This window comes from Triturus cristatus, chromosome 9, assembly GCF_964204655.1.
Source record: "Triturus cristatus chromosome 9, aTriCri1.1, whole genome shotgun sequence".
NCBI classification, from domain to species: Eukaryota; Metazoa; Chordata; class Amphibia; order Caudata; family Salamandridae; genus Triturus; species Triturus cristatus.
The window spans coordinates 1,259,609,785-1,259,635,346 of record NC_140592.1 but is presented as its reverse complement, the minus strand read 5'-3'; the positions used below and the strand labels follow the sequence as shown (position 1 = coordinate 1,259,635,346).

At 50.2% G+C, this 25,562-nt stretch overlaps 1 protein-coding gene across 1 annotated transcript in view; it reads right to left on the bottom strand.

Annotated features, from left to right (window-relative positions):
* Window positions 1-25,562, bottom strand: part of SCFD1 (sec1 family domain containing 1) — an 836,081-nt gene that overhangs the window by 733,581 nt on the left and 76,938 nt on the right. The window lies entirely within an intron of this gene.

The following is a 25,562-nucleotide window of genomic DNA, read 5'->3' as shown; positions in this document are numbered from 1 at the left end:
ACACAGGATCCATGATTGAAATCCCATAGAAAGTGGATATACTGTACCTGCACGGAATTGTAATGTACTCTACGATTTACTTGTGAAGCTGTAAAGTGTGACACTCACCCCACATGGTAGCCCGCCACTAACAGAACAGTGAAACTACAAATATGAGCTAAACTACAATTCTGCGTCGAGCCCTATAGACTTGTACAGTGTCTATCCAACACCTAGAAGGTGACACCTTCTAGAGTGAATTCACTACAGTGATGTACACTTGCTTGAAGCCATCACATCAAAGTACGCCTCTACGGTAGAACACCACTACATGCACATACCACTAGATCGAGTAGCACTCCATCGACATGACACTTACCGGGACAGCACTAGACTGGTACGGGCAGGGCTCAGGGTAGCTTAGAGTCATAGTCTAAGTAAGAGTATGGTTTAAGAACTCTACTGACAATAGTACATGGGTACATTTGGGCGCCATTTTGGGTTGGGCAGTGGCGCTCTGGTAGCGCCATCTTGTAGCGTCCTTCTGGGACTGGGAGGACCTTATCTGGAGGACCTATTTAAACCGTTCCTTCTAGCACAGCGGGATCGCGCAGCGGGGTTGCCCTCGCTTTTGCCTGAGTCTTGCCAGAGTCCTGCCCGTCTGCGTCCGTCAGCGTTCCGGAGGCGGCGGAGCGGCGAGAGTGCCTGGCTGTAAGTCCTTGCTCGGGTAATATGATTTGTTATACTGCTAGGGAACTACGTGCGTTGCAAAGCTTTTCTTGTGCTTGCCGCTCCGTGTTCCCGGGCCGTTACAGAGGTAAACGGTTGTGCCCTGCCTGTGGCTGGTCGCCAGGTTTTGCCCCGGCCGCTCCTTTACGGAGAGATGAGGTCTGCATTAAACATCTCTGCTTAATGCTGAATACAAGATCGGTAGGGAAGCACGCCTTGGAGATCTTTGATCTCCTTGTTAGAGAGAATCCACTCTGTCTCCTGCTGACAGAAACTTGGTTGGGGGAGACGTCCAATCCGGATATTAGGGCGGCTTTTCCTCCTGATTATACAATCTTTCGTCAGGACAGAGTGAAAGGCAGGGGAGGAGGGGTGGCGGTAGTAGTGAAAAAGTCAGCTACCTGCTCTATCGCTTCTTTGAACACCATTGCAGGAGCGGAATCCCTTGCCTTCACTATCAGATTAACCCCTCATCAAGCTCTGAAAGGGCTACTGGTATATAGATCTCCTGGACCAGTGGGCTCTTTTTTTGATGATCTTCAGGGGACCGTATCTGGTATGGCATTAAGTACGGAGCATTGTCTTCTGGCAGGAGATTTTAATTTTCATATGGACGATGACGATGATCCGGATGCTAAAAAACTGCTCGATATTACGGCTCCTCTCGGTCTTGTCCCTTTTTTGGTTGGTTCCACACACGACAAGGGTCATACTTTAGATCAGGTTTTCTCCTCGGTTCCTCTTGTTGATGTGGAGCTTCTTCCGGTGCTCTGGACCGACCATAGATTGGCCAGATTTGGTGTATTGGGTGGCGAAAAATTATTCAGCAGCGCCCCCAGACAGCATGGCACTGTTCAAAGGGCTCTGCATAGAGTCACACCCGAGCTGCTGGCTCAGGCTGCTATAGACCATCCCTGGCCTCTTACAGGGGATTTAGAGCAGGATGTGGAGTCCTTGCAGGGATGGCTGTTGGAGAGGCTGAACGATCTGGCCCCCGCAATGGCCCCTCGGGATAGGGCTAAGAGGGTCTCAGCCCGATGGTTCACGAAGGCATTGTGTGCTACTCGTGCGCAGTGTAAGGTCGCCGAGAGGGCATGGCGCCTTCGCTATGACCCGGAAGCTAGATCGGCTTATAGGATAATGATTAAATCCTATCATCAGGATATTCTCCGGGAGAAAAAGGAATATCTGGCCAGGAGGATTGAGACTGCCTCCAACTCTTGTAAAGAGATCTTTACTGTGGTAAGGGAGTTTACGGCGCCTAGATCCTACGTGGCCCACAGTGTTCCATTGGAGCGCTGGGTCTGCGATCTGGCCAAATTTTTCACGGATAAAATAAAATCTATCCAGGACTCTTTCCCAGTGAGGTCTGTGGAGGTGTGTTCCAGTCCGATGGCCGGATTGTCCTTCCCGCCCGCGCAGGGTGCGGTTTTTGCTGAGTTTCCTCCTGTCTCGGCCGATGCTTCTCTTGCTCTACTGGCCAACCTTAAATCGGGCTCACCATTGGATTCTTGTCCTGCCAAATTTTTGGCCAAGATGGCGGCCGTGGTTAACCCACTAGTCAACCCTTTGGTGAATCTTTCCCTGAGGGAGGGGAGGGTTCCAGTGCCATGGAAAAGAGCTATGGTGATCCCCCTCCTCAAAAAGCCTGGGTTGGACTCGGAGGTCTTGGCCAATTATAGGCCGATTTCCCTTTTGCCGGCCTTGGCTAAGATCAGAGAGAAGCATGTACATGGTGTTCTCTCCAGCTTTCTCGAATCCAATGATTTGTTCCATCCATCGCAGTCCGGTTTCCGTCCTAATTTAAGCACGGAGACGGCACTGCTGGAAGTGTCGGAAATCATCAGGGAGACACTGGATTCTGGAGGAAGGGTCATGCTCGTCATGCTGGATTTGTCGGCGGCCTTTGACACCGTCCCCCATGAGGTGCTCCTCTCCAGACTTTATGACATCGGTCTGAGGGGGACGGTGTTCAATTGGTTTACATCTTTTCTCGAAGGCCGCCGAGAAGCGGTCTGGGCCTCTCCGAGCTCCGCCGAGATGTCGCCATTGGGAGTCGGTGTTCCACAGGGTTCTGTGTTGAGCCCGACTCTCTTTAACATCTTTATGACACCTTTGGCGGCACTGGTGGAGTCCTCTGGGGCCCGGATCGTATCCTACGCTGATGACACTCAACTGCTTTTCACGTGTGGGAAAGGCCAGGCTTTTGATGGAGAGAACATCCGGGGTTGCTTGGAGTTGGTCTTTGGCTGGTTCCAGCGAAACGGCCTTAAGGCAAACTCCAGTAAATCGGAGGTGCTGTTCTTCGGCTGCTCTCTGGACCCTAATTGGCAGGCCTGGTGGCCATTAGGTATGGATTGCCCTGTCCAGGCATCGCTTGTGGCTAAGAATCTGGGAGTGAAGGTTGACAATAATTTGTCACTGAGCTCACATATTTCTGGCCTGGTGGGTACCTGCTTTGGTATGCTTAAGATGCTCCGGAAGTTCCTGCCTTTACTCTCAGAAGAGCACAGAAAGATCACTGTGCAAGCCTTGATAGGCTCGAGATTGGACTATGCGAACGTCCTTTATGTAGGTCTTCCGGAATATCTGGTTCAGTGGCTGCAGGTTGTGCAGAACTCCGCGGCCCGGGCCATCTTTGGCCTTCATAGGCGAGCGAGAGCTTCGGGTCTGGTGCGATCGCTTCATTGGTTACCTATCCGGAAGCGGATTATGTTTAAAGCACTGACCCTGGCGCATAAAGCGCTATTTGGCACCGGAGCGAGGTATCTACAGCAGAGATTGTCTTTCTATCGCCCAGTTAGATCTCTGCGGTCGGAATCTTTGTTTCTCGCGGTGGTTCCTCGGGTAAGGAAGGCCCGCACTGGGGGTCGCTCTTTTAGTTTGATGGCCCCTCAGTTGTGGAACTCTCTGCCTTTGGACCTACGGTCCTCTTCTTCTCTCCTTCTGTTTAGGAAGAGCCTCAAGACGTGGCTTTTTAACCTGTAGGGTGTCTTTGTCTTTTTTTGTCTTTTTTTCTTTAGTCTGTTTTTATGTTTTTGGTTTTACTGAGCTGCCTCGATAAAGCGCCGGGACACTCCACGGAGTAGCCGTGCGCTATAGAAATAAAAGTTTAACATAACATAACATAAGATATAAGGGTAAACTTGGTTTTGGGGTGTGCTAAGGTAAGGGTACAGTTAAGATTCAGGGTTAGGTTTAGGGATGGGGCAAGATCTAGGATTAGATTTAGGTTTAACACTAGCAGTTCTCAACTATGGGGTGACTCTGTTCCTCAGAACCTGGGTTATGCAGAATACCACACAAAACAAAGGGCTCTGTTGGATTTACTTATAATGCAAGCAACTGTAAATTAACTACATGTTACATATAGAACACAATGGAGAGGTGAATAAAAGAGTACAGTTTATGAAAAAACGTTTTTAAGCAAATATATTATTTACAATAACATTGATAAGGGTGCTCCTTGGTTAGTGCACTGCTGCTTGTGCAAAGTGTCAATCACTGTATAATACACAACAAGGTAAACAGACAATTGCACACGGTTTCAAAAAGCCTGGACAGGTGCGAAAATTCATTAAAGTCCAATATTGTTGGGAATGAGCATTATGTTCACCAAATCAATAGCCCAACAGAGTACTGCAAGGATCCAGGCAAGGAATTCCGTTGACAAGTAGACAATGGACTAGTTGGCACTAGAAAGGTTATATGTACTCATGGGATATTTATGGACATGAGAAGCTAAATTTGACTATCACCTTGGAGTGCTACCACTCCTGTTTGAAGGATTTAAATTACGTTTCAATTTTATTTGGCTGATGAATTGTTCCAGCTGAACTCTGATCCATATTAGGACTATAGACAACTGCGGCAACTCAGACTATAGACAAGTGCGGCATTTTCTATTATTGCCCACGTTGCACTAGAGTATAACATTTTGAACACATGCATATATTTTTCTGTTCTTTTACTGTTTTTTTTTTCTTCTCGTTTCTTCCTTTTTAAAAAAAATAATAAAATTGTATTAATACAGTGTTATAATCTATCTAGAATTCTCCATCTACATGATTTGCGATTTGTTTTAAGGCTAATAGCTTTGGACATATATTTACTTTCTAAAGGCTCAGTGCAGCACTTACCAGTGATTGTGGTGAGGACCCTAGTCTGAGTCAAAAAAAGGTGCGAGGACTTCCAGGAAGGCGGGGTAGGTTGAACGCCTAACTGCACATACCAGACTGTTCACTGCAGTGTACGGGATCCTCAGGATAGACCTACGGCGACATAGGCTAATCCTTCGGGGTTGGATTATGTTATATTACTGGGGAAGCATATTTGAGGTACTTTTATGACCTGATGCTGTTCCACTAGAACAGACGATACACCATAACGTCCTCACACCTTTTTTGGACTCGACTAGGGTCCTCATACCTTTCACTGGTCCTGAAGAAACGCCTCGGATCAATTGGGACCACCAGGGCGTGAAACCTGATCTAGCACACTGCATTCATGCTCCACTAACCAGGCAGTCATGCTTCCTAGCCCTGCACCAACTGTCAAGTTTTATTCCCCCCTTTTTTAACCTAGTCAAGGGACCCGGTAACAAACTGATCAGGTAATTTTCAATCAATCAATCAATCAGGCGATTGTAAGCGCGCTACTCACCCGTGAGGGTCTCAAGGTACTGGGAGGGGTGGAGGGGTGGGGGGGTCCGCAGATCTGTTTAGCAGAAGAGCCAGGTCTTGTGGGTCTTCCTGAAGGTGATGAAGCATGGCACCCAGATGGGTGTGTGAGGGCATCATTTCCTGAATAGGAAGATCCCCCCCACATTATCCCATGTCCAACCATCTCCTTAATATTCTTCTTCTTTTCTTCTCTTCTTGACAGGAAAAGTGCCCCACTAATGTCATTATACGTGCTGATCCCCTTTAGGAGCAGGGGTACTGGATCTTTATAGTGCTCCTAGTCCACCTCTCATTTGGATACATATGTTCACACTTCATGCACATGCAATCTGGGCTACTAAAAGGCCTGCTCTTCCGGTCCATCCTAAGCCTGGTCTGCTTATGTTGGGTATGGGCCTATGCTAGCCTGCTCTCCTGGACCTCCCTGCCCTTCATTACTCTGAGGAGGAACTGGACATCATAATCCAGACTATCCTCTTGACAAAGAGATACAAAACATCAGTATGAAAGGTGGCAGGGCCAAAGATCTGCTCTGAGTCCTTACAAAGATCTATGCACCAAAATCCTGTGATTGCTCCAAAGATAAAAGAAAACCACCACCAAGCATCTCAGTTTGTAATTTGTAAAAGATTTATAAAGCGCCGGAATCACCCCCAAAGGGCTATCTCCGTGCTGCAGAGAAGACAAAGTACAGATTCAGCCCAAATCAGTACCGGAATAATTCAGTCTTCAGGAGTTTCCTGGATCGGAGAAGACTGGGACATTTGCGCAGGTCCTCGGGTTGTGTGTTGCAATATTTTAGAGCAAGGTGAGCGAAAGTTCTGCCTCCTGTTCGTAGTTTCCTGTAGCTGGGGACCACAAGCAGCCCTTTCCCTTCGGATCTAAGAAGCCTGCTCGGACAATAAGATTTAATTTTGTCTGCCAAATAGCTAGGACACCTGCCATAAAGTGATTCATGCGCAAGGCAGCAGAGTTTAAATTTAATTCTCTGGCAAATAGCGGCCAGTGAAGCTGTCTCAGCAGAGGCCTAGAGGGGGTATGTGGGGGTATTTTGAGAGCCAGACGTGCGGCTACATTCTGGACTATCTGCAGTCTATTCAAAAGAGATTTGTTTGCAGATGCTAGAAGAGCATTGTAATAATCAAGTCGGCCAATAACCAAAGCCTGAATCAGGGTACGGCGAATTGATAAGGGCAGCCACTGAAACACTCTGCGCAAGAGACTCAGAGTGTGGTAGCAGGTTCCTGTTGTGGTCATGACCTGATCTTTCATGGTCAGAGAGTGATCCAAACAGACCACTACATTTGTTGCTGCCTGAGAAGGAATAGGAGCGGGGCCCAGCGCTGTGGGCCACCAATTTGGGGACCAAAAGGACTGAGCAGAGCCAAACAAAAGGATCTCAGTCATAGATGCATAGAGCTGAAGGAAATTTTCTGTCATCCACTCAGATATGGCCAGCAGGCCATCCACGAAGCGTTGATCAACTAATTCCGTATCCTTATCAAAAGACAGCAGTAGTTGTGTGTCGTCAGCATACGAATAGGGAGTGAAACCATATTCCCTAATAATCTTGGCAAGGGGGCCACATAAACATTAAACAGTGTAGGGCTCAAACAAGAGCCCTGCGGCACCCCCTTAGTAAGTTTCAAAGTATGGGAGCGAAAAGGACCTAAGTAAATCGTCTGAGTGCGCTGATCCAGAAAACTGGCGAGCCACTTGAGTGCCTGACCCTGCAGACCAAATTCTCCCAGTTGGTGAATCAATTTTTGGTGAGAGATAGTATCAAAGGTTGCTGTCAGATCCAAGAACACCAGCAGCACTGCCTTGTTGTTATCCATGGACATTCTGATATAATCTGTGACACCAATGAGAGTGGTTTCTGTAGAGTGGTGAGGTCTGAATCCAGACTGAGAGCGGTCAAGGGTTCCTCTAGATTCAAGGTAACCCAAGTTTGGCAATAAAATCCCCAAATATCAATATAAGGAAGGGTTTATCCTGAGCAAATGTCCACTTTCAAGTAAGTCCACCAATTTGTAGTTGTAGTAACTTCTTTGCTTTATTCCAAATTTAGAGTTCCAAGGTCAATAACATTACAGCCACTCTGAACAGAATGCAGCCAACACGTGTTTCTTGACAAAGAGTCCATGACCCCACCCCGCCCTGTTTGTTGCAATACCACATGGCGGTGGCGTTGTCCAGAAACATCTGAACCAGCCTCCCCTGATTGGAGATAGAAAAGTGTTCAATTCCAGCCGGATCACTTGGAGCTCCAACAGGTTACTGTGGAGTCCAGATTTCACCGGAAAACAGATGGCCGCGGCAGCCCAGAAGTGTCGCATCTGTCACTACAGTCAGCTCTGGTTGGGGAATAGAGGAGGGTCTGCCACTGAGCCAATTGCAGTTCGTTAGCCACCTTTTGCAGTTCCCTCCGAGATCTGGACCACTTCGGAGAGATTGCCCTGGTCCTGTGCCCATTGAAATTTCGGGTCCCATTGCAAAGCCCTCATATGCCAACGGGCATACGTCACTAGAATGATGCAAGAGGTCATGAAGCCTAACAGCCTCAGAGTCATTTTTGCCGAAATCCAGGATAGAGGAAGAAACATCTGTATCATATCCTGAATATCCTGGGCTTGCTGGTGGGTAGGATAGGCCTGAAACTGCACTGTGTCCAGAACAGTTCCAAAGAAAGGGAGCGCCTGAGCGGGAGCCAGGTGTGACTTCGCCACGTTGATAGTGAACCCCAGTGAAAGCAGGCGGTTTGCTGTAGCCTGAAGGTGGGATACAACTCCCTTGGGGAGAGCCCGCCTTCAACTGCCTATTGCTGAGTTAGGAAACGATTAGAATCCCTGCTCTCTGCAGATGAGCTGCAACCACAGCCATCACTATCGTGAACACCGGAGGGGTGCTGATAAGGCCGAAGGGGAGCACAGCAAACTGAAAGTGCTCTTGGCCTACCGTGAATTGCAGATAATACCTGTGGGAAGGCAGGATGTGGATGTTAAAATAAGTGTTCTGCAAGACTACCGATACCATCCAGTCTCCGGGGTCTAGGGCAGAAAGGACTTGCACAAGCATTTTGAATTTCTCCTTCTTTAGGAATAGATTGAGAAGATGCAAGTCTAAAATAGGACAAAGTACCCTGTCCTTTTTGGGCACCATAATGTGGCAGAAATAGCAACCACAACCTACTTCTGATGTTGGCACCTTCTCTAAAGGCTCCTGTGGGAAGCTGGCCTGGTATATGATGGACACCTTGCACCAGTCCAGACAACCCTTATGGTGATTTAAGAAGTCCTAGACAACCTTAGAAAGCTTTCTAAGTGGTAGCTGTGGAGAGCAGCCTTCAGGCAAGGTATTTATAAAAATATTTATTTATTATATAATACTCTGACACATACACATATATCCTACTGGGAGACATGCACAATGCACACAATACTTTGCAAAGAAACACAGTAAATAGCACGTAATACACAGCGGACCCCAGGGGAGGACCAAACCATATACTAAGAAAGTGGTATAAGAACCACGACTCGGATCAAGACATTGTCGAGAGGACATAGAAGAGCTGGGGACCCAAGGAACAACCCAAGGTGCTCAACTAGGAACCCCACAGAGAGCGAGTGCAATGTGGGAACACGACCGCATGCTCCGTACAAGTCTACGTGTTTAAGTCGCAGTTGGGTTTTTAAAGATTAAGAACCCTTCCCAGGGAGGAGCCTAGCGCGCAACCAAGATGGCCGCGTAGGTGCGAGGCTCCCGAGGACCTCCGCAACCTCCTACATCTATCCTGAATTCATCCTGCCTCGGTTGAGGGGACTGTGTTGGTGAGCCTGAGCTGAGGTGATACCCGTTTTCCGCTCTCGAATCGGACCCCGGGTGCCGGAGTGAGCACTGATTGAAGTTTGCGGCCTTCTTCTCGCCGAACCCCGGATTTGCGTTGGGGGGTGACCCAGTGGCAAAGTGACCAACAACGGCGGGCCGGGCCTGGCGAGTCGCGTACCCCGCACTTTCGCTTTCGCTTTCGCACCGTCTCTGCAAGTGAGATCGCGGAGCCTTTTGTGTTGGTGTGACTTCGCTGGGGGACCCTGCCTGCCTGCCGGCTGTGACCCACCCCGCCGATCTGGGGTGGCCCCCCCGGAGCTCGTGGCCCTGATTGCCTGCCCTCTACGGCGTTGCTGGTGCGATTGTGGGACCAGCGGCGATGGCCACGAAACAAGATGGGGATCGGTCAAAGACCAAGTCGACCCGGCGTGGCACCGTCCATCAGGCCAACAGCATGGACCGCTATACCCTCCAGAGGGGATCTCCCGGCGGACCGCACAAGTCCCCTGAGGGCCCTTCTGATGCCCCGGACTTGCCCACGGATCTGACTCTCCACGACGTCATGGGCGCCATTTCCGAGATGAAGGCCTCGGTGGGCCAGCGGTTTGACACCTTGGCACAGAAGATCGACGCGGTCCTTGTGGATGTTGGCCTGGTGAGGGCAGATCTTTCCAAGACCAACGATCGAGTTGATTCTTTGGCCCAAACCGCATCGGGCCTTACGACTGAGGTGGCGGCACTACAACTGGAGGTGCGCCGGCTTAGTCAGGCGAGCGCACTTATGGATCGGCGCCTTGAGGACTCCGAGAGTCGGGCCCGGAGGAATAACATCCGCATCATCGGAGTACCCGAGGTACGGGAGGAAGCGGCGGCGGATCTATTTGTGGAGGACCTGATCGCTACCCATCTCCAGCCTCGGGGACTGAGCAAATTTTTTGCCGTGGAGAGGGCCCACAGAGTTCCCGGGGGAAGGCCGAAGGTCGGAGCCCCTCCGCGACCTCTCATTGCCCGGATTTTTAACTTTCGGGACAGAGACGCGATCCTGCAAGCCTCCAGACTACATGGGCCGGTTAAGCTGGAAAATATGGAGGTGAACTTTTACCCTGATTTCACCCAAGCGGTCCAGAAGCAAAGACTGAGCTGCCTGGGCGTCAAACGCCGACTTCGGGACCTGAACTTAAAATACGCTATGCTCTTCCCGGCCAAGCTGCGAGTGGAGGTGGATGGTCGCACGCACTTTTTTGATCGTCCCGAAGCGGCCGGGGACTGGCTGGACACTCTGTCTGGAGATCGTGATCGAGATGGCGGGGGGGGGGGGGCGGGAGGAGACGGCCCACTGGATCGGGACTGAGGGGTCAATATTAGGCCTCACTCTGGACGAATACGATGCTACTTTAGATCAAGCGTCTGTCTTTGTACATTCCCCTCCCATGGAGGTTGTGTGGGGTCTAGAAGGGGTACTCTTTCCTCCTTTAGGGGGTCTAGTTAGTTTCAATCTATAGGGGCGACAGGCACACTGCAAGTTGGGGGGGCTGTCTGGGCTCATGCAGGGGTGCAGGGAGGGGGGAGTTTTGTTGGAGTGGGTGGGTTGGGGTGGGGTGTTATTCGTTTTCACCACAAGGCAAACGTATCATTGCGTTATTTCTACAGTGCTCTCTGGAGGACGAGTGATGACTTCTGTTTATGATGGGGGGTAGGGGACTGAGTTTGTTGTCCTGGAATGTTAATGGACTGGGGGACAGGATAAAACGAGGTGTGGTCCTGCAGTTCTTGAAGAGAATTTCGCCCGATATAGTTTTTCTGCAGGAGACGCACCTCATTGGCAACTCCTTTTGCGCTATGAATCGACGGGGCTACCGCCTTGTGGCCCATTCGGGCTTCACGTCTGGTTCAAGGGGTGTGGGTATTATGGTTAAAAACTCGCTCCCGTTGGAGATTGATGAGGTGCGCCATGACGATAGGGGACGTTACACGGTTTTGGTGGGCAGAATGGAGGGCAGAGTGGTCGTTTTTGTGTCAGTATATGTCCCGCCGGGGCTGCAGACGACCACCTTTGCGGACCTGGGGCGCCTCCTCCTTGGCCTTCCGGAGGGGATTCTAGTGGTGGGGGGGGGATTTTAATGCTGTAGTTTCCGGAACTGTGGATCGTCACCCCCCTAGGGATCTCCCCCGGGCCCAAGCGTGGTTATCTGGCCTCTTGGATACCCTGGGGCTGGTGGATTGTTGGCGTTTAAAACATCCCACGCAGCTACAGTACACCTTCCATTCAGGGGCTCATGGTAGTCTCTCACGGCTAGATTATGTCCTGGTCCCAGCGGCCTATGTGGGAAGGGTGGGAGAGGTGCGCCATTTGGCACGGGGTATTTCGGACCACTCCCCGCTCTTGTTGCACTTTGATATTTTGCCGAGGGGGGAGGGTAGAGTGGTCCCGATCAATCCCTGGTACCTGCGTGACCCCACCATTCGCGCAGAGCTGATTAAATCCCTTAAGCGCTATTTTGACGAGAATGTGGGGTCTGTGTCATCGGCGGTCTCACTGTGGGAGGCGTTCAAGACAGTACTCCGAGGAGAGGCCCTGTCCCTTATTTCCCACTCCCTGAGGCGCGAGCGGGAGGAGGTGTCCCGTGTTGAAGCTGAGATAACCGAGTTGGAGGTTGATCTAGAATGTGGGGTGACGGATGACAAATTACATGTTCTCCAACTCAAGCAAGCGGCCTATAAGGCCCTCGTCACGGAGGCGGCCAGGGGCCTCAGTAGAGAGCAACAGGGGAGACTGTATGATGTGGGTGATAAGGCTGGTAAATTGATTGCGTGTCTGGATAAAAAAGAGAGAGCGAGTCGAGTTGTCCCGTTGATTGAGAAAACGAATGGTGTGTGTGTCACTGAACCGGAGGAAATTGTCTCCTGCTTCGCGGACCATTTCCGTGGGGTGTATTCCCCAGTGTCTTCCCGCTCTGAAGAGGATTCCCATGCCCTGCTCAGAGATATCGCGCTGCCTTCCCTTTCGGAGGAGGACAGAGTGTTGTTGGACGCAGCTCCAACCTCCGAAGAAATTGCCATCGCCATACGCTCGGTCGCTTCCGGCAAGGCCATGGGTCCTAATGGTCTTCCCATCGAGTTGTATAAACTGCAACCGGATACGCTGGCGCCGCATCTCCGTGCTATGTTCCTTGCGGCCCACTCGGTGGGTTCCCTCCCGCTAGACCAGCGTCTGGCTACCATCGTGGTTATCCACAAGGAGGGGAAGCCACGGGACCGGGTCACATCCTATCGACCCATTTCGTTATTGAATGCGGAGCCCAAAATTCTCGCCAAGGTGTTGGCCAATCGGCTGGTCGGCGTGGTGTGTGACTTGGTCCACCAGGACCAGTCCGGCTTTATTCCCCATCGTAACACAGCGCTTAACCTGCGGCGTTTGCATGGGGTCCTCGCACGTGTCCCGTTCATACGGGAGCCGGCCATCTTGGCATCCTTGGACGCCACTATGGCGTTTGACACACTTGAATGGCCATATATTTGGGCGACGCTCGCGAAATTTGGGTTTGGCCCAGGGTTTATCAGCTGGGTTAAATTGTTGTACTCTGGCCCACTGGCGCAGGTGGTTGTGAACGGTAGAGTGTCGGCTCAGTTTGAGTTGGGCAGGGGCACGCGGCAGGGCTGCCCGTTATCGCCGCTCCTTTTTGCGCTTGCCTTGGAGCCCCTGGCGGAGTGGCTGCGGTGGGAACCTTCTATTCGTGGTCTCCGCTGGACCCCCGAGTATGAGGACCGCGTATCTCTATACGCTGACGATATTCTCCTGTACCTGGCTTCCCCACGTAAATCACTGATAGTACTGGTTGATGTATTGCATTCCTTTGGTCGTAACTCCGGCCTTGTCATCAACTGGGCTAAATCGTGCGTGTATGTTCTCTCTGGGGAGGCTCCTATCCTTCCACGGGGCTGTCCTATTCAGATCGCCCCGCAGGGATTTAGGTACCTGGGTGTCTTCATCACCCTGGACGCGGAGGCCCGGTATGATCGAAACCTGCTTCCCCCCCTCCAGCGCCTGAAGGAGGATGTTGCGCGTTGGCGGCGTTTGCCGCTCTCGCCGCTCGGCCAGGCGGCATTGTTTAAGATGATGTCGCTGCCGCGTTTCCTGTACGCTCTGCAGAATACAATGGACCTCGTCCCGGCGCGCTACTTCCGCGAGGTGGAGAGTTTGCAACGACGCCTGTTCTGGGACGGGAGACCGCGTATCGCCCTGGCGAAGCTGACGCTCCCGTGGTATGACGGGGGGATTGCCCTCCCGGATATTAAACGGTATTATTGGGCCTCCCAGCTGGCGGCGATTAATCACGGCCTATACGGGCCCGCCCTAAACCCGGCCTTTGAAATGGATAAGATGCTACTGCCGGGTGGTGACTATAATCGAGCGCTCTACTCCAGCTCGCTCGACGCGCGTCTGACGGGCCCCACGCGTGTCATGGTACGAGTGTGGCACGCGGCTAATGTAGCGATGGGGTGGAAGGATCGCTTGACCCGGGCGTCACCACTGTACGCATCTGAGCAGTTGGGCTCCCTGTGGACCTCGAAGGGCTTCGAGAAGTGGGACATGATAGGCATCAGCAGGGTGGGGGATCTCTGGACGAGGGGGGGATTCAAAACGTTCGAGATGCTGCAGACGGAATTCTGGTTGCAAGACAGGGAGTATTTTCGGTATATGCAGATCCGTCATGCACTATGCTCCGCCTTCCCGGACGTCGCCTCCATCCCGGAGTACTCCCCTCTGGAGGATAGAGTGCTGGATGGACATGTACCGGAAAGCACGATCTCGTTAATCTATAAAAAACTGATTAATGACCGCTCGGGATTGCTGATTGATCTTCGCGCGGCTTGGGTTGCCGATGGATTGGAGCTGGACGACGAGGACTGGGTCTCTGCGGTGGCCTCCCCGAAAGAGGTGGCCATACCGGCCCGCCTCCGCTTCGTCCAGCTCAAGATACTCCATAGGGTCTACATAACGGGGCCAAGGCTAGTGCGTATGGGCTATGCTGTGGACGGGTTGTGTAAGCGTGGGTGTGGTTCTTTGGGGACCTTTCTTCATATTTTGTGGGAATGCCCAGAGGTGGAGCGATTCTGGCGTGGTGTGCATGAGGTCCTGCGGGTGGTTACGCGTGTGTCGCTGCTGCCCGAAGCGAGGAGATGCCTGTTGAACGTGTGGGAACCAACCGACTATTCGGCGCCACAGACGTGGTGGGTGACTCTGGGATATATGGTGGCCAAGCGCGATATTGCTCAACTGTGGGGTTCCCAGAGGTCCCCGACTGTGTCGGCCTGGAAGGAAAATATGGACTGGTGCATGTTTCGGGAAAAGGTGGTGTATGTAGCGAGAGGTAAGCCTGGGACATGGGTGAAAGTATGGGGCCCCTGGAACGCCTACCGCGGGGGAATCTGTGCCCCGCCGTTATTGCCCGATACATCGCCTGCCCCATCCCCTTAGCCGGTTTAGCTCTCCGGTACCTGGGCGCTGAGTCCACCCAGTCCCTGTCCTGACCTTCTCCCCCCCCTTGATACTCCTATGGATTGGTAGGGTCCCCCTTCTAGGGGAGCACATGCTGCTGTTTTCGATCGTGGGTTGCCTTGTGGTTTGATTTGTTTGTTGTTATTTATGTTAAAAAGAAACCGTCATGTGGGGTCCGGATGGTGTGGCCACCAACGCTGCTAACTCCTGTCCGCTTCCCTTTGCCGCAGCATGCGTTCTACTGTGTGTATCATATGCTCCTCTTGTTTGCTAGCGGCCGGCCTGAAGGTTGTAGGCCCATCTTTGTATATTCTTTGAACTCTGTAATAAACGGTTTCAAAAAAAGAACCCTTCCCAGTGGACCCTGAAGAACCACATGGAAGACAGAAGGTTGGAGAGCTACCTAACCCGTGGATACCCTAATACCCACGTTACCTTCACCAGGGAAGCCGGGTGCGTAGGTGTGGAGTAGTGTCGGACACCGCCATCAAACCCAATGGTGGATTTCAGGAAAGTGCTGCTGCTGGAAGAGGAGAAAGTGTCCGGTGGAATCCGAAGGTGGATTCTAGACGGGAATTACCTGCAAGCAGAGGGGACAGAGTATATGTCACTCAGGAGTGACCAGGAGACTTGGAAAACTAATTCCCTTGGATGTCGGGTGTTGCAGGAGAGTTGACAAGGACCTTGACTCTGCAGCTGTGAGGACCAGGCGATGCTGAGGAAGACCAGGAGCCATGCACGAGCTGTCCCACGAAGGATGTTGAGTGCAGAGGGGTCGGTGTCCAGCGGGAGCACCAACAAGCCTTGGCAAATGCAAACAATGCAGGAGCTGAAGAAGGAGCAATGTCGGGACCAGCAAGGTCCAGGGGACTCACCACAAGCAGAGGAGAGTCATGGCAGACCCTGAGCAATCAGGGGAGCCCAGGAGAAGGAAAGGTGATGATCAAAATGGATCCACAGGCCGGAGGCACTGGAGTCGCGAGATGACCTCCAGCAGCTCACCAAAACGATGCAGGCCACGATGCACACAATGCGGTGTGGCTGAAGATTCTGGTCACAGGAGATGCTTGAGGTTGGGGCTACTTGGAGCCCGAAGATCTCTTTGGAAGGAAGTCAACAAGCCTTTGCAACTGCAAGTTGACGCAGTGCACAGGGGTTCAGTTATTGCAACCCCCACGAGGGATACTGGCCTCAAACTTGGTGAGAGAAAACAACCACCTGTGTTGCAGAACCTTTCAGAGATGGAGGAGCTCAGGATCAGCAGACCGGTCGACTTAGTTGTGGTGCCTGCAAATGCAGGGGAGTGACTCCTTCACTCCATGGGAGATTCCTTCAGGTGTCTTTGATGCTCACAGGCCTTGGAAGGTTCCTGTATGGAGCACAGGCACAGACGATGCAGCAGACTGGAAGGGAGACGAAGTCCAGCCCAAACGAAGTCCAGCGAAGTCCAGAGTTTCTGGATGGTAGAAGAGAAGTGGTCTCTGATCTGAATCTTATTCAACAACGTATCTAGGGACCCACCCACAGGTAAGCCCTTAAATGCCCTAAGGAAAGGGTTGGGACGATTCAGGGGACCCTCCTAGGGGAGGGTCTGGACAGTGGGGAGATTACTCCATTGTCCCTTGTACAGTTTCGCGCCAGAGCGGGAGCCAACGGCTCCCGGAGCTGGTTTGAACTGGACTATGCATGAGGACACCAAATGTGCCCCTAATACAGACTGAGTGATGCTGGCAAGCGCACCCACCCTGCCCCAATACACTAAATGCAGCCTGAGAGGTGGTCACACCTCCTTGTGACAGGATGCCTATTGTTCTGCCTTCCCCTGCTAGAGCTTGGCTTAGCAGCAGGAGGGCAAAATCGTGTCTCTGGTTGGCAGCAACCATTTTGTGCTAACCGTGTCTAGAAGGCTGGTACGCGAAACACTCTAAGCCTAACGGAGGGCTCTTCCAGTACTTGGAATCATACCTCCCACACCGTTTACGGTGTGGGGGGTATGATACCAAACATGATAGGATTCGTTGCAGCCAGTTTCAAGATGGTCATCGTGTAATTACACGGTGCCCCTCAATATGGTATATGGATGCTTCAATGACAACCGGGGAGAATGGAGGCTGTAGGGGTGTACTGCTCATGAAGGGACACCCTCTCACTTAGAAGCAAGCACCCCATTTTCAGGATTGTAAAGGCCTGCTATAGGGGTGACTTATAGGTTTTAAGTGCAGTGACCCTAGATACAGGAAACCTATATCTTTAGTAACTGGTGAAAGTACCAGCTTACACAGGCTGCAATGGCAGGCCTGTAGTTACATGTTGAATGGTTTCCCATGGGTGGCATAATGCATGCTTCAGCCCATGGGGGACCTCTGGAGTACCTAAGCCCTGGGTACCTTAGTACCCTATACTAGGGACTTATAAGGGTACCCCAGTATCCAATCTGGGATGTACCAAAGTACCAAACATAACATTTTAAGAAGAAAGCAGATAGACTGGGATCCTGATTAGCAGGATCCGAGTCAAACTAGTCAATAACAGCTTAGCATCAGGCATAAAGTTCGGGTAACCATAGAAGCAGATCCTTCTTTCCTACAGCTCCCTTTGCCAAGAGAGCTAACCCCTCCTGACAAAGCAAGGGCAGGTGGTCCTCCATCAGCTTGTCGCAAGTAGGTGGCATGGGTAGGGGGTGCTCCCAGAAAAAACTTCTCCAGTGGTGAAGGTGTATCCTGCCCCCCACTGCATGCCCATGATGGTGGGATGGCATACTAAAGGGGTTTGGAGGCTGCGGCTGCTGGCGGAGGAATCGAGAGGGGGTGGACTGGCTCGACCTCAAAGCTGCCTGTCTCACGTGGTCTGTGGAAACCGCTTCCTCTGCCGAGAAAGGATTGTGCAGTTTTCTGGATGAGGTTGCTGGGCATATAAAGATGGAGTTGAAGCCGCTCCCCTGGCCACAAAAGGGGCAGAAGTTGAAATGGGATTGGCGAGGGGCCATGGAAATGCCCAATGTCCTAGCTGTAACTCTGCTGTCCTTAAAGTGCTCAAGTGCAGAGTCCGCTTTCTCTCCAAACAACCGAGAGCCATCAAAGGCTATGTCCATCAGCAAGGCTTTGACATTCCCCGAAAAGCTAGTGGTTCTCAGCCCGGGGTAGCACCTTCAGGACCACCGATGATGAAATCACTCTACCAATGGAGGCAGTCAACTCCAGCCCACATCGTATGGTTAACTTGGCTCCTTCTCTCTCCCATTAGCAATTGCTTGAGAGAGTATGGCTCAGGCCTCCTCCGAGGACATAGGCAGCACTTGCACACCTGAGTCCCAGATGGTATGGGAGTATCTTCCCAAGAGGCACACTGTGTTCACGAACCAGGTTGGCGGAAGAGAGCATCCTCTTCCCAAAGGCTATCCACCATTTTGTATTCCCTGTCTGGTGGAGTGGTAGTAAATGTGCCAGGGTTAACTTTGGAGGTGGAGGCCTGGTCCACCAAGCTCTCTGGGGTGGGGTGCTGGATAAGGAAACTGGGGTCCCCTGGGGTGGGTGATGGCAATTGTCCATTGTCCTATGCACAGGAGCCCCAGTGCAGGCTTGGACCAGGCCCAGAGTAGGACATCAGTAAGGGCTTCATTAAATGGGAGTAAGAGTTCAGTGGTGGTGACTCCTGGCTGAAGCACCTCAGTCAAGGCTTTCACCTTGACTGCCACTGAGGGTAGAGTAAGGTCTAGGACCTCAGCCGCCCTCCAAACACCCCCATTGCAAATGAGGCACCCTCCTCCGTAGCCAAGTGTCACGGGAGGTGTCCAGTCCACTGGCATCCGCCAGACCCTTGTACCAAATGTCCTCTGGATCTTCTAACTGGTATCAATAAGGGCCCGCAGACCCCTCCCATTCGTCTCCCAATCCAGGCCTGTCATATGAATAAGGCACTGGCTCTGTCATAGGGTGTCTGCTCTCCATATGCGCAGGACGACGCCTGTCTGGAGGAAGCACAGGGGAAGGCCCCACTCTGAATCCTTAAACAGATCCAAAAGGCCCGACTGGTACTGGGGACAAACCCACCGGTGGGAGACCAATAGGGGCCCCTCCAGAGCCCGCGGGGTCCAAAGGAGCTCCAGTGTGGACGGGCCACCCTAATATGAGGTGCATGGCCTCATAAAATTCACGTAGCTGGGCGGGAGTCACTCGGCTCCCAGAATATTTTGCTCCCAGAATATCTGGGAGCCGCCGAGTCGGCCAAGGCTCCAACACAGAGCTAGACCTCGAGCGCCAATGCTCCCTCGTCTCGTCAGATGACTTCGACGGACATGGCGAAGTCAAAGATCTTTCAACTTCTTGCTCTTCTGTGCCAGTGTGACTTACCCGATGTCCCAGACGACCTTCACTGCAATGACAAGCGCTTGGAGTGGCTCTGCGGCAGTTCTCTGGCCTTCCTCTCAGCAAAGATCTTGAGCGGCGAGGAGCTTGAGGGACCACTCCCTCATGGCCTTGGGGTGCATATCGCAGAAACTGAGGTAGGTCTTGATGTCATGGTTGCGCTCTAGGTAGCAGAGGCACACATTATGTGGGTCTGTTACCGACATTGAAAAACAGAACTTGAAACCAGCTTCCCTTGTTGACATCCTTGATGCACCAGGAGATAAAGTCTCGAAAAAATCTCTCCCAAAAATTCTAAAAAAGGTGAGACAAAAAGACTGAGGGCAGCACTTTTCTGGATCTGCGCTGACTAGCACAGAAAGAGAAGTAATTATGTCAGCGCACTGGTCTGGCGCATGTACAGGCACTGCACACTTCACTTCTATCGCAGAGGATGCCAGGCAGTGCCAAACGATGCCACCTACTGGTGCGCAGGGGGGCTGCTCACAAATTTTTTCCAGATCTAGTCTGATGCCTTGGGATTATTCTAAGGTAAGGAATCTGCAGTTAGAAGACTATCAGATAAGGATTCTCTGCTGGCACACAAGGAGCACTAGCCGCCAGTAGCAAGATTGGAGATGGTGAATGCTCTTAAGCTAATGGTAACACGGCACATCAAATCAAACACATTATCAGGTAAAGATTACCAATATCTATGATAGGTACGATGGTATTGTTTTTCCAATGAAATGCTTCACTAGAAGTTTTATATAACCTGGTATACGATTATTTTAAGATGTATATTGGCGATGGCTGCTCGCCAATCAAGGGGAATACATCATTAAACCATTGGTATGATTTACGTCTTATGAATAAGACTGTAACACTAGAATTCCATTCATGAAATCAAATTGCTCAGAGAAATCTGATGCAGTGAGCTAAAAAACTGTGATGGATTAAAACCATGATCTCTTGACTTGGCAAGAGTATTCTGCATCATTCAGAAACTCTGTCCATCACCACCTCCTTTTTCCCAAATCGATTTTATCCACACTCTGTGTGGGAGGGTATGCTCAGACGTGAGTCCCTTGCTCATTGCACCATCAGGATTCAGGCAAGCCGGGCCGACGAAGGCTGTGATGCCAGAAACCGGTCCCCGGAAGCTTGTTTCCTTCCCAGTATAAGAATTGGCTTGGTAGTTTGGTTTGCCCTGTTCCCATCATGCACTGGGACAGGAACAGACTAATTTGCATGTAGCCAGGTTCTGAGCTGGGATGGTGCAGTGAGCTAAAAAACGGTGATGGATTAAAACCATGATCTCTTGACTTGGCAAGAGTATTCTGCATCATTCAGAAACTCTGTCCATCACCACCCCCTTTTTCCCAAATCGATTTTATCCACACTCTGTGTGAGAGGGTATGCTCAGACGTGAGTCCCTTGCTCATTGCACCATCAGGATTCAGGCAAGCCGGGCCGACGAAGGCTGTGATGCCAGAAACCGGTCCCCGGAAGCTTGTTTCTTTCCCAGTATAAGAATTGGCTTGGTAGTTTGGTTTGCCCTGTTCCCATCATGCACTGGGACAGGAACAGACTAATTTGCATGTAGCCAGGTTCTGAGCTGGGATGGTGCAGTGAGCTAAAAAACGGTGATGGATTAAAACCATGATCTCTTGACTTGGCAAGAGTATTCTGCATCATTCAGAAACTCTGTCCATCACCACCCCCTTTTTCCCAAATCGATTTTATCCACACTCTGTGTGGGAGGGTATGCTCAGACGTGAGTCCCTTGCTCATTGCACCATCAGGATTCAGGCAAGCCGGGCCGACGAAGGCTGTGATGCCAGAAACCGGTCCCCGGTAGCTTGTTTCCTTCCCAGTATAAGAATTGGCTTGGTAGTTTGGTTTGCCCTGTTCCCATCATGCACTGGGACAGGTACAGACTAATTTGCATGTAGCCAGGTTCTGAGCTGGGATGGTGCAGTGAGCTAAAATACGGTGATGGATTAAAACCATGATCTCTTGACTTGGTAAGAGTATTCTGCATCATTCAGAAACTCTGTCCATCACCACCCCCTTTTTCCCAAATCAGAGAAATCAGAATACAGCTATTGAGGGCAAAGTGGCTCATTTAGCGCCTGGTGGAAGGCCCGTCAGCCCGAGGTCAGCAAAAGCTATGGCTCTCTGCAGAGGTTGCTGGGGAGAAAGAAGAGATTGCTGAAAGAGTTGCAAGTTGTTTTGCCCTGCTCAATAAACATTTCAGTTCTTCAAAACAAACACCCAAAGAAGGAGTTTCTTTTTTAAAACAAAGAATAAAATGACTAACACAGAGGAAGTCATCTCCCTGCACGTGGGGAACGTTGATTGAGTCCCCTGCCCGGGACAGCCATTCCATACTATGCTTAGCAGACCCAGGCAAGGAAATCTAGAGTGCCATCCCACCGTATTTCACCTGATGAAGACCAGGATACTAAGGAGCTATCCTGGTCTTCATCAGTGGAAACCCGGTGGTTCACCCATTTCTAGGCGATCTGCTACTTTACAGGGGCTGGTTTACCCACTCTGCCAAACGGTAAATGACCCCCAGAGATGATAGGGAAATGATGGCTTGCAGACCGGCGCAAGGTCAGAGACCAGGAACCGATGCTAGAAGGAGCGAGTAAGGTAGGAAGGTAAGAGAGTTTAATCAGATCACTCTACACAAACACAGAAAAGAAGCAATAATGTGCAGGGCCTACAGACCATTAAGACGCACATTAAAATGATGGCCAGTATGATTGCCACTAGGATCACCCCACTGAAGATACAGACCATGTACTGCTTCTTTACACTGAAGGTAAATGGGTTGTGACCTAGAACGATTGAATGATTGTGGAGTGGCCTAGTTGATTGGTCGGGGAACAGGCAATAACTGTTAACAGTTTAGGTGCGTAGGAGCTTCCACCTCAGTTTCCTGGACCCACCCATGGTAATGAATCAAATATCTGAGATTGAACGAATCCGTGCAGCGGGATCTACGATATACTAATAAGATATGCAAGCGTGGGCATGATGACCCACTAGAAAGACCACTACACACTGTACACAGATGACATCTGGACACAAACCAACGAATTTGATTGAACATTGAAGTTGAGGAACTTGTCCTCAAGGACAAAACTGAGATTCTTTTCTTTGGCAACTTCCTTCCTCTGTTCTGGCCCTCTTTCTGGCCGGATGAGCCCCCCCCCTTGCCAACACCTCTGGGTCAACCTAGTAAGAATTTAGGGATTTGGTTTGATGAAAAGCTGTGTTTTGGCCCTCAGATTAATAAACTGTCAGGAATGTGCTTCGGTATTTTGAAAGCACAAAAAAGTTCTAAGTTGGTCTGGCCGGCTATTCATTGAACAAGCTTCAGGTTGTTCAGAATGCTGCGGCCAGAACTCTTAAGACCCTCCCTAAGAGGGTCAGTGTTAGGCAACACCTACGCAGCCTGCACTGGCTGCTGGCGAAAGGGAGGGTGACATTTAAGTCCTTGGTCATTGATCATGCAGCTCTCTATGGGCTTGGTCCGCCTTACTTGACAACGAGATTTAGGTTCTATGCCCATGCTAGGCAGGTGTGCTCTTTTACAAAGCATATGGCATGCGTTCCTAGGTTCCGTCGACAAAGGATAAGTGGCAGCTCCATTTCACATATGGCTGCTGTAGCGGGAAACCAACTCCCAGTGGATTTTCCTGCTCTTCAGGATCTGAAAATCTTTAGGAAGAGACTAAAGATCTTCTCCTTTACCTAGCTTGATTCCATTACAAGACCGGAGGCTACCATTATGCAAATACTTTTATTTGCTGCTGCCCAACATGCAGCCCTTTAAAGAATGTTAATACATCACAATAAGTATAACTTTAACAGTAAGATAACAGGACTGTGTACACTCTAATCTTCCTCTTTTATTCGCTGCTCCTGACACAGCTAAGTACTCCCTTTTGTTGTGACAGTTACAGTTACTTACTTAATTATATTTTGACAATACTACTATATTTATTTGGTAGCTAATTCTATAGATATTATGCTTACAGTAATGCTTTACTTGATTTCATTGTATATTTTGCATTGTTAATTAACCCATTAACGCCTTTTTTTCAGGTAGCTTTTCCCCTGTCCAATTTATGGCCGGGAATGGCTTATTCATATCTCCCCTTTCGATCGCATCCGATCGAGTCATTTCCCCATACGCGCTGAAATTACGTGCTGTCATTAATTTAGTAAAGGAAGGCAATTTTACCTTCTTTCATCGAGTCAGGCCCAAGATTTAATGCGTAACTAAGTGAAAGCGCAACGTATACAGAAGCCGGTTCCCAAATCTACAGGAAGCTTTTTCTACCTAAATACGCCCCCTGCCACTCTCGCGCCTCCTAGCAACCGCTTAGCAACCGGTCAGGAGACGCGAGAGCGAGGCTTTGTTTACTAACGCGTGTTCGCGACAATGCGTCCTTTTCCTTCCGACTCGGCAGGTTACCATAGTTACGAATTTAATCGCGTAACGGTGCCTGTCGAGTCGGAGCCTGTCCTGATTATTATTCAATAATTTGAGAAAAATTGAGTCTGCTACACCACCCGGTGGCCTATTTTCACATCGCAGGGAATACTGCTTTAACCCTTTCACCGCGGCGGGAATTCCGCCGCGGTGCTGGGGGGTGCGGGGGGGCAGTCATGACTCCGCCCATTTGCGTTGTCCCCCCGCACAGGCGGGGAAACAGCGCCGCGTAGGCGGAGCGGCAACCAACGGCCGTAACATGACGGAACCGTTCCGTCATGAGCACACGGCAACCGTGGCTCATGACGGAGCGGCTCCGTCATGAGCAGGGAAGGGGTTAAAGGGAGCTTTACATTGGCTCTTATATTAATTTTAAATTACCTGAAAACATGAGTAAAAGGTGATTATTCCTTACTGACTCTTATAATAATTTAAAATTACCTTACTGTACCTACTTTTATATATTTTAAAAGATATATATATATTCAATATCCTCATTCTAAAAAAGAGTATACTTTACTCCCCCAACAGCCCCTAAGGAGCTAATGGGTGAAACCTTGAAGACATTTTTGGGGCAAGAACTTAAATCTTCTGTCAAAGAAGCTGTCAATGCCGCACTATCCAAAAGAAAGAGGACTTCTCCTGTAGAAGAGATTTATTTCTCTCTTTCAAATGACGATTCACCCTCTAACTCTAGACGCAAAAAAGGAAACATATGAATGAAGCATTAACTCATGCCAATGAATATGGTAGCCCTCGGGCTACAATAGATCTGGGTGTTCTTAGCAACACAAAAGAGAGATCCCATTCTCTTGGGACTGAGAGAAGAGTTTCCCATAGCGGCATGACAGATTTGGGTAACCTTTACGGTACAAATGATTTTGACAATCCCCAAATTTCTCACTATAATTTTCACGATTTTGAAAACTCAGACTTTGATTAATTTATTTTTGACCCTCATGACAACTTGGAGGATCTTGATGAAGATCTGGAACAACCATCTACGTCATCTTGCATTGTTAAAGACCCTCTTGGAGAAGAAATGTTTAACCCATCTTCTATTCGCCATCCCCGGAGCACTGAATGGTGGCCTATGGACCACGTGGGGAAAGATTTGTCTCAAAGAGTTAAAAAACCATTAGATAGGGAAACTCGTAACTTATTACGTAATGAATGCCCTCGCCCCTCTTCGGAGGATAAAATTTGCAACACCACCAATCTGGATCCAGAGTTAATTACCTTCCTTTTTAAATCTGGAAGGGACCCAAGAAAAGGGATCGAAAAATGCCTGAAACAATACCAGGACAAATTGCTGGACGTACTTGGACCTCTATCCAAGATCCTGGACATGACGGAAGAGGCTAGGAGCAACAATACTCCAGTGAACATCGAATTACTTAGAGGCTGGTCTCAAATCTACTTTGTAGGCAATGCTAATGCCAACCTAATCGCTGAACGTAAAAAAGCGGTTCTTTTAAAAATGAACCCTAAACTCGCAGACTTATCTGCTAAGGAAGACTTGAGTGATACCAAAGGCCTCCTCTTTGGGGATAATTTTGTTAAATCATTGGGAAATTACGTTTCAACTTTTAACGCCTTTAGCAGAGCTCAATCTAGCATGCGCAGAGTCTTCTGAGGACGACCACTTTTTGGAAGGGCTGACAGAAGGGGACAGTCTGTCGGCCGTGGCTTCTATCGGTCCCAATTCTATCCCCAAGATGACAGAGGCTCCTTTCGTTCAAGAGGCTTCCGCTATAATTCAAACTTTTCTCCCCAGTGATCAAGGGGTACAAGATCTCGTGGCAGATCCAGAGCCTCTAACCAGACCTTGCATGGTAAGTTCAATACCTTCAGCCCTCTTAAAAGTGGCCGGAAGACTAAAACACTTTGCTCACAATTGGGTGAGGGTTACTCAAGATCCCTGGGTCCTAGAAACTATTGTTGAGTTCAAGATAGATTTCTGGCAACAACCATCCCAAAAAAGAATT